The following is an 8,910-nucleotide window of genomic DNA, read 5'->3' as shown; positions in this document are numbered from 1 at the left end:
TTGTCCCTCCAATTATGCACTATGAATATGAGAAAATAATCTATTTGCCCTGACAGAGCATTCAGCTGCTTTCTCAGTGTATGCAATCTTAATTAGCTGACACCAGGACCCAATTTAACTTTTATAGTATTGGATAAAGCAATTGTACTTACCCTCTCAGGGAAGTCTGTTAAGCGTGATTGAGAGTGCCTATTTCTCAGCCAGAAATGAATCAGGTCACTACAGTGAAGAAAGAAACCTGTCATCGTGACAGTTTTAAAAACTCCTTTTGTAATATTTTTTAGCGGGTTTCTATTTTGCTAAGGAAAAACAAAAAATCAAAGAAATCTGAATGGGAGAAAACTCTCTCCCAGAATATGAAAAAAGCTGTGGGTTCACGGATGTTCATTCTTAGCAGAGGTTTATTTAGATATAAATTACCCTTTCTCCAGATTGTTAAGTGAATTTGATTTCTCTGGAAGTCTGCTTCATTTAATTTCTTCTTCATGATTATATTCATTAATTTACAGAAAATCTGCCACGTGTTTTTCAAATGCATTGTCTTTACAGTTGAAGTAACTATGCTGAATCCTGAAATTTTCAGTCAAGGTACCCGCTTAAACGCTTTTGAAGCACAACTGTATTCCAAGAAATGACTGTGGAAGTGGCACTGCAGATTCCACTATCATTTTCTCTCTGAGATTTGCAGATAAAATTACTGTTCTATTTTAAAGGAAAGAGAAAGTAACCTTCTTTCTAAATGTCCTGTTCAACAATCCCCAGATGAATACTGAAATCAGACTGGGCTCTTTCTGACTCCCTGATATCCAGCCCCGACTTCTGCAGCGAGACCCTGGAGAACGACTGATGCAGCATCTGGGTTACAGCCCAGACCCTGATATGCTTGCTGGCACTTCTAGTACATTGCCCTTGAAAAGGAGAACCAAACCCCATTCCTGTTAGGTGTCTGATAATTAACTGACTGCTTTAAGCACAAAGTCTTCTGAGCAGAAATCAGACAAAGTTTCAGGGACTCTTTCAGATTAAACCAGTTTTAAAATAATGGCATTTGCTCCACTGAAGTCGTCATTTTGGAGGGAACATTCAATGTATTTAGAACTGTAAAAGTGAGCCAAAACCAGTGCTAAGTAGGCTCCACTGTAGGGTTCGCATTTGCTGTTTGTGCAGGAGTTAAGTTTCCTGATAAAGTTTGCAGGATACCTTGTTTTAAAGGTACAGGAAGTTAAAATGCAGCAGTAAAATAAACATCAGAGGTAAAATCCAGGCACGGGCAGTGCACTGAAAGTGTTTAAAGATTTCAGTCTCACTGGTGAAGAAATATTTGCAGGAAAATGATAGAAATTTGACAATAGAGTATTCAGGGCTCAACCTTGACTATGTGGCATGGTGTGCCAGCTGAGCTGTGTACATGCTATGTGGGAGTGTTCCTTGAGGTAACCCAAAGGGTAGAAGTAAAACTCACGCAAATTCACATGGGTTTGAGTAGGGAACTTATTCTTGCCAACAAATGAGATTCTTTTTTCAAGCAAAACTAGAAGTTTGTTTAATAACAGTGTATCACATCAACTTTAAACATCTTCACATAGTTTGATCTTGTATGTTATTTTGTTTCACAAAGCAAATAAACTGACAGTCTTTATTGTACAACTTAAAAACGCTTCATTATGTTCAAATTGTATAATCCTTTTATGCATATGTGTTTCTTGAGCTCCTTAGATTAGTGCTTTTCAGTAACCTAAGAACAATCTGGAGAAAATATAAAATGTCCTTAATGGAAAAAAATAGTAGATAGCACGAAAACTGGTAAAATGCTATATGTTGCTGAGGACAAAGTAATTATATAGGTTTATCAAAGACAAATGCCTTTCAGCATATCTAAATAAAAAGTCAGACATCTAGGAGCCAAATAATTTGCATACAAATTCCCATTGCATGGTTGAAGCCACAACAAGGTGAACACAGTCCTTGGACATTTGAGCGGAGGATTGACAGGAAGGGTAGGGATGTGACAGTTGTGTGTCATCACGGTGTGGCTCCTATGGGGTGGAGGCATGTCTGATTCTGGACATGGTTTGGAAAAGGATGCTGAAATATTAGAAAAGTTCAGGAATGAGCTACAAACTTGATTTGAGGTCTAGAGAGAATTAAGAGACTCAGGGTAGTTAATTAGTCTAACACGTGATGTGATCATGGCCTTCAGAAGTACCTCTGTGGAGAAAAGACTTCCTATAATGACTTCTTTAATTTAGTAAAATAAGGATAATGAAATCCAATGCCTGGAAATTGAATTTAGACAAATTCAGAGTAGAAATTATATGCAATTTAGTAGCAAGAGTAAAAAACACTGTACCAATTTACCTAGAAAAATACAGAATTCTCCATTCTTTAAAGCCTTCCATCCAAAAGGTAGTCTGTCTAAAAGATAGTCTGCAATGTATCTTTTAGAAACATGGTCTATATATGTAAATTATCAGGGATCCTCTCTGGCCCTTATTATTCAGACTAGATGACATTCTGCAGTAAAAATCACAAAAGCTGGGAGAAAAATCTTTTAAATTCATCCTGTCATTTGGACTATAATTGCTTTTGTATATGTGGGTGGACAGAAGGAGGGTGTGTGCACTCTTGCCTGTATTACTCAGTTCATCCATATATCTGCTCCATGGGAAACAATAAATGTGAAAAATACCGAGATATTCTTTTTATTATTATTATTGTTATTGTTTTGCCTTTGTGTGTTTTAAAAATAAAAACATTGAGATACAAAGAGGTGTTTTGTGATGATTAGCCTACACCCGCAGGCACAGAGATTGACAGAGTCCCATATGGTTAGCTGTTTTCATTTTATTTATTTTTGCAAAGTTGGATGTATTGTGCTTATTTATTTCAGGAATGTAATTTTGGTGCTTAAATTTCTGTGGTTTTTTTTTTTTTTTTTTTTTTTTTTTTTTAATTAATTTTTTATATGATAGCCTGCTAACTGTGGACAAGTGAAGAGGGGAGTTGCACCTGTTCTCAGCCAAAAGAATAAGCCTCTGAAATTATCTGTAAAAGGCTACTGCTAGGGATTTGCCGTGTTTGTATGAGAGAAAGAAAGCAGGTACAAGAGGCAGAAGTAGCCAATTAAGCACTGCCACCAACAGACAAGAGTCAGTGATGCCCAGTAATACAGCAAGAAACATCATGAAATTGATATTTCTTTTAAGAATATACTACCTGTATATTTCTGAATCTGAAGTATGAAATCTGTATATTCTGATTCTGAAACTGTTAGCTTCTATGAAATTCTGTTTTGTAGGAGACAGTCCTAATGCTTATTTTCCCGTTTTTTTTTTTTTTTTCTCTCTCTATTTGTTGGATGCTGTAGTGCCCAACTTTCAGATACACAATCCCCAAAGCATGTCATTAGCCTCCACGCCTCCACTGCAGATGCCAAACTCAGATCAAAAAAAATTCTTCAGTTAAGTAAGGTAATATCCAGAGCTATCCAGAAAGGACATCAAAACCCCCTGGCTCAGGGATTCATGGAGGTACTGCTGCCAACAGGCACTGAGCCTCAGCAAGGACTTCTGCCCTGATTGCTGTTATCTCAGTGGACAGAGCAGTGACCCCATACCTGCAGCGACCTGGAAGAGGGTTGCTGGAGGAAAAGTGATTATTGTATCCTTTCTTATGCCAGAGTACAATTGCTAAAACATTTGTGCAGGATGCTAGGGACTGAAGTTAGGTACTGTTTTCATCCTCAACGTGCCCAAGCAATGTATCCATCCCATTTTTAAGAGGATTTCTACAGGGTATATCTGTGTTAAAAGCTTCATTTGGGCCAAGAGTGCACCTTCAAAGCAAATGTCCTCATCACTCTTTTGCTATGCCTTGGATTGCAGTATGAAACAGCCTGAGAGCACACAAACTGGTGTCCTGGGCAAAACTAAGCCAGAGAACATCTTCAAGGAGCTTATCGATAGTGCTGTAACTACCGCCAGGCTCCCAGTCCAAGCCACAGGCTTTGTAGTGGGTCTTATCAGTCCCTCCTGCTGTGACTATGACACTGTGTAGAAAGGAATGAAAGATTCAGAAAGCAATGAAAGGTTTGCGATGAAAACCCAAAACCATGAGCAGGAATGTGGCTGTGCAGGCCCAGTTGATAGGCTTCGTTACACTGGTCAAAGATCAGAAATAGTTCTGGGAGCAGCTAGCAAGACTTTTTTTTTCTCTCATACCTAACTTCTGTGCACTTCTTCCAAGGACTGCACCCTAGGTTCCCTCTTGAGTCAACCCTCTAGGACAGGTAATATACAGGTCTGCATGAATTTTCTAACCACTGACAGAGGCCGTGTCTACATTTCATGAGAGTTTGGGATGAAAGCCCACTAGTGGACACATATTCCAATCTAGTTTAATCAAAAAAAACCACCACAGTTCACATGCTGTGAGACTGCTCTATCATGGCAGGCCAAACCTTGGTAGATGGAGACAAACAGGAAATTCACTTTTCTTGATCCGTACTAATATGTGAATGTCAATATACCTTGAGTATAGACATGCTTGCTTCTAAATTTGCTCAAGTGTTAGCTAGAATCTTGACACCAAGATGTTCAAATTGCAGAGGATGTTCAGAGGAGAAGAAATTAAGACGCTTAACTAATTTCTTCATGTGGGAGATATAGAAATCAAACATTTTTAAAATTAATAGCATATTTGTTCAGATTGCAATTTTGACTTTATATATCTGATTTTTTTGTACGTTTTGTGCAAATTATATCCTTTTTTAGCTCTTTTCAACTTTATACAGGTAACAGATTTAGTAGTGTTTAAATCCACAGAATTAGCTACAGTGAGCTTTCAGACAAATTTTGAGGAGACATCAAGTTACAACAAATGGTGGTCAGTCATATGGCATCAGAAGGATTTAAGACAGAAAACAGAAAAAGAAAATAAATCTGCAGCATTTATGATTACCTTCCCTTAACAAAACAGGTAATTACTGTTTCTTTTAGGATTAGCATCCCGCATGGAATTTAACATTTGAAGAGTTTGGTCTGCATAATCCCTGGTAAATCCATGGTGTTATTTTGGACATTTTCCCCTGAAATAGGTAAGTCAAAATCCTTATTAGCTTTTATTGTGGAAAATTTGTTCTCATCTGCCTCAAAGTTTAATCAGACATACCCAAACAGAAACAAAGATAATGAATAAAAAGAAGGCATTTAACCCTTAAATGCACTGTTTTTGTTTTATCTTTTTGTTTCGGTTGTTGAGGGTTTTTTTTTGTGACATCTTGTTATCAACAGTGGCAAGATGACTGATCATGGCTTTGGCCACATTAGTTCTGATCCTTATCGCTCTCATTATCCCGACACATTTTTGATCTAAGAGCGGCTTTGGTTATTAACTGCAATATTTTCAAATGCTGCTTTAGCATGTAATTACATCATCCACAGAAAAGGATGGCTTATTTGTTTTGTGGCATTTTGGAAATAAGAGGAGAGAGTCTTCCAATAGACCATTCTTTTTAAACATTTATATGTATGGACACTTTTACAATAAAATCTTGATATTTCATAAAAGATGTCTTCTGTTAGCCCAACACTGTCTTTTAACTCCATCCTTCAGCTATTTATAGACCATCATGCTTTTGCCATCCCACTCTCCTCAGCCATCTGTTAATCAAGGCATATACATTTACATTTTCTTTTGTTTCACTCTATCTTTTCATTTTCTAACTTGGCCAAGACCTTTCTCAATCAAGCAAGCAAGGACACAGAAGTGAGCACAGAAGTGAGCACAGCAAAAGCACATCTCAAAAACTCAGAAGGAAAGGAATTAAAACCACTTTGCGGTAGAGCAATGCAGTTCTCTTTTTCACAGAGAAAGAAAAACATTGAAAAGGTGGTTGTGTGGAGGTTTTAGAGATGTCCCTCCCCATATATCGGGTTTCATTGTGAAACCCTGAGGTCTCACATACCAGTCCCCGAATGCCAGAACCTGGCAGCTCAGGGTAAGAGGAAACAAGCACTTGGTGAGTAAGTCCTTATTTCTCTCAAAACTTTATCTGCCTGCTAGGTCAGAGACCTGCTCCTTTTCTTTCTAATCTTCATAGAAATTAAACTGTGTGAAGTATTTAAACTGAACCAAACATCATTCTCTGGAAAAAATTCTGGTGGGTGGGTTTCTGCCTGCTTTGGCTTTATGGTTTCTTAGCCATAGCCTGTTCCAGGAGCTGTGGTATATTGTAGAGAACTGGGGCAATTGTAACATCTGAATGTGGCCTGCAAGTTAACATGAGCCACCAGAAATCTGTGGCACAAACTATGTACGCATGAGCATCCACCTTCCCCTTGAGTTCTGAAAAGCCCCTGGCAGCTCTGCATGTCCCCACCTGGGGGTCCCTTACTTGCTTCAGCTGCATGTCAAACTCAGCAACTTGTCCTTGGTGTCTCAGCAAGGAAGACTTGCACCCAGTCTCTCCAGGGAGTAGCATGTGAAAGTAAATATTAGGAAAAGAACAAGAAGAATTAAAATCTTGAGCTGCTTCTCATCCTGTTATATTTCTCTCCAAATGAATCACTGCATTTCCAAGGGGCAATACATAAAAATACTTTTAAAGGCCTTGTACTGGAAGAAACCAAACCTAGTGTCCCTCTGCACTGTTCCAGCACTGTTTTTAGATAGTACCTATAAGTGACAATAGGAGTTTACTTGCCTGCCTGAACCAAAAGACACAGTACAGGAACAATGTAAAGTGCTATTAGGTATGATCCATTAGGCTACCATTGTGACAATGAAGGGATGAAAAGGGCTGTAGATGAGTCCATGAAGTTAGATCTACTGTGTAACAGGAATAAATTATTATTTTATTTTTAATCTATAAATATTCATTCTGAAGAAAGGCTATTAGGTGATTATAATTGCAGATCATTTCTGGTCAATATTTGACTGAACAAAGCAATCAGTTATTCCAGCAGTAGCAAGAAAATATTAAAATGAGTAATGATGAATACAGATTATTTTAATTTAAGTTAACTCAACTTCGAAACAACTTACATATTTAAGGACAACACTTGAATGCTACCAACAGATTTGAAAGCATACTAAAATGCAACAAATGCATATGGCAACTTCCTTATCTTTTAATAGCAAAAATCATTAAACAATAAGACAGTGAATTTAGTCATGTGGCATGACAGAGCATCAGAGTTCCTAACTTTAATTAAAGTTATAGTGGCTTCAAACTCAAAATTCATCACTTCCGCTATTTCTGTCTGGCAGGTAGTATAATGCAGTTATTATTTTTGCCCTACATATGCAGCATCTTTGTCAAAATAATAGAATCTAAGCTGAAATTAGAAATCTCATGTTGGGATGAATCAAATTAACCTGACAAAGTCATTATGTGAGCATACATTTTTTTTGAGTCTGCGCACACACGCTCTGCCTGAAGACAGAAAGCAGATATCATATGGACTATAACTCTTCCACTTGAAAGCCCACACTTCCCTCTTAAAATAGCTCAGAAAAGCCTATGCAGCCTTGAGTACTGCTTATCTGGAGATGTATAGCAAATGTCATCACACCTACATTTATGTGCCTGCGGCCAGAACTAGAACCCACTGTCCTATGTTAGACTTACTTCTTGTCTAGAAAATGTATAGTGATTGTCTACACAGAAGACTGTTCATGTTAAACAGCTTTCATTAGCCAATAGAAGACACTGAGTGTGACTGAAATACCACTTTGTTTCAGTGTAAAGGCAGATTTAGAGAGCTTTTCAAGGCTTTGAAACCTAAGTTTACTCCCCTTAGAAGCTGTCTCTTTTCCCATAGATGTCATCAGTACACAAAAATGTGATCTTAATGCAGGGTTAACTGACAGCAAAGGTATACGAGTAAAATAGAAGCTGCCTGTATCATCTCATTGCAATCAACACAACCATATTAATTCTAAAAAAAAATATTTTGTAAAATTTTGGTCATCAAGAAGTGTTGCATAATATCAAACACGTGAATAGTCTGTCAGATTTATTCTAATAGATTCCAGGTTCTTCCTCCCTCCCCCCCTCCCCCCCCCCCTTTTTTTTTTCCATGAAAAAATACATTAAAAACTCTCCATCTAGAAATGTTTGATCACAGTGAACACCTATCCATGTCCATACTAGCATTTTTGGATATGAACTGTCAGGTACAGAGACCGTTTCATACATTGTCACAATTTTCACTGCATCAGGGAAAAATCATCAGCTGTTATGTAGAAACACCATTATCACATCTCATTGCAGCTTTTGGAGACAAGGCAAGTGCTTCATTTTCTCACTTCTGAAATTTGAAGTCACTATGCTAGATTAATACAGCTCATGTGCCAAAAAGGAATCAAAGCAAAGCAAAAGAAACATAAAAATCTGGAGCTGTACTGCTCAACGGCAGAAGTCAGTCCAGGTGCTTGCCAAGGAGACATGGCTAGCTTAGACACTTCCACCAGTAGGTCTTTTCTAGTCCAAATAATTTTCACAGAGAAGAGGTAAGGAGTGACAAGTCACACAGTTATATCAGCTTTACTGTGGCCAGATTCACTGGGTGAAGTCTATGTGTCAGGTAGCTGGAGGTGGTCATCTTTTCATGACCGAACTTCAGGCACAGGAGGACATAGGGCTGGAAAAGAGTTACTCTGGGTTCTTTCCAGTCTAAAAAGAAAAAGCACTTGGAAAATTCCCCATTTACTCAGATACATTTTTTATAATATTCAGAAGATCAAAGTTAAAACCCTGATGTGGGATCAGATTGTTTCAAGTAAGACAGGCTATATTTTCCACTTTCCAAAACACACTCTTTAACAGTGTAACAGGAGGAAACGCATTACTTATTCTTTGGCCCAGAAGGAACTATTAAGAGTTGAATTTCTGCAGAAATCATGGAA

This window comes from Athene noctua, chromosome 1, assembly GCF_965140245.1.
Source record: "Athene noctua chromosome 1, bAthNoc1.hap1.1, whole genome shotgun sequence".
Lineage (NCBI taxonomy): Eukaryota > Metazoa > Chordata > Aves > Strigiformes > Strigidae > Athene > Athene noctua.
This window is presented reverse-complemented; position numbering follows the sequence as displayed.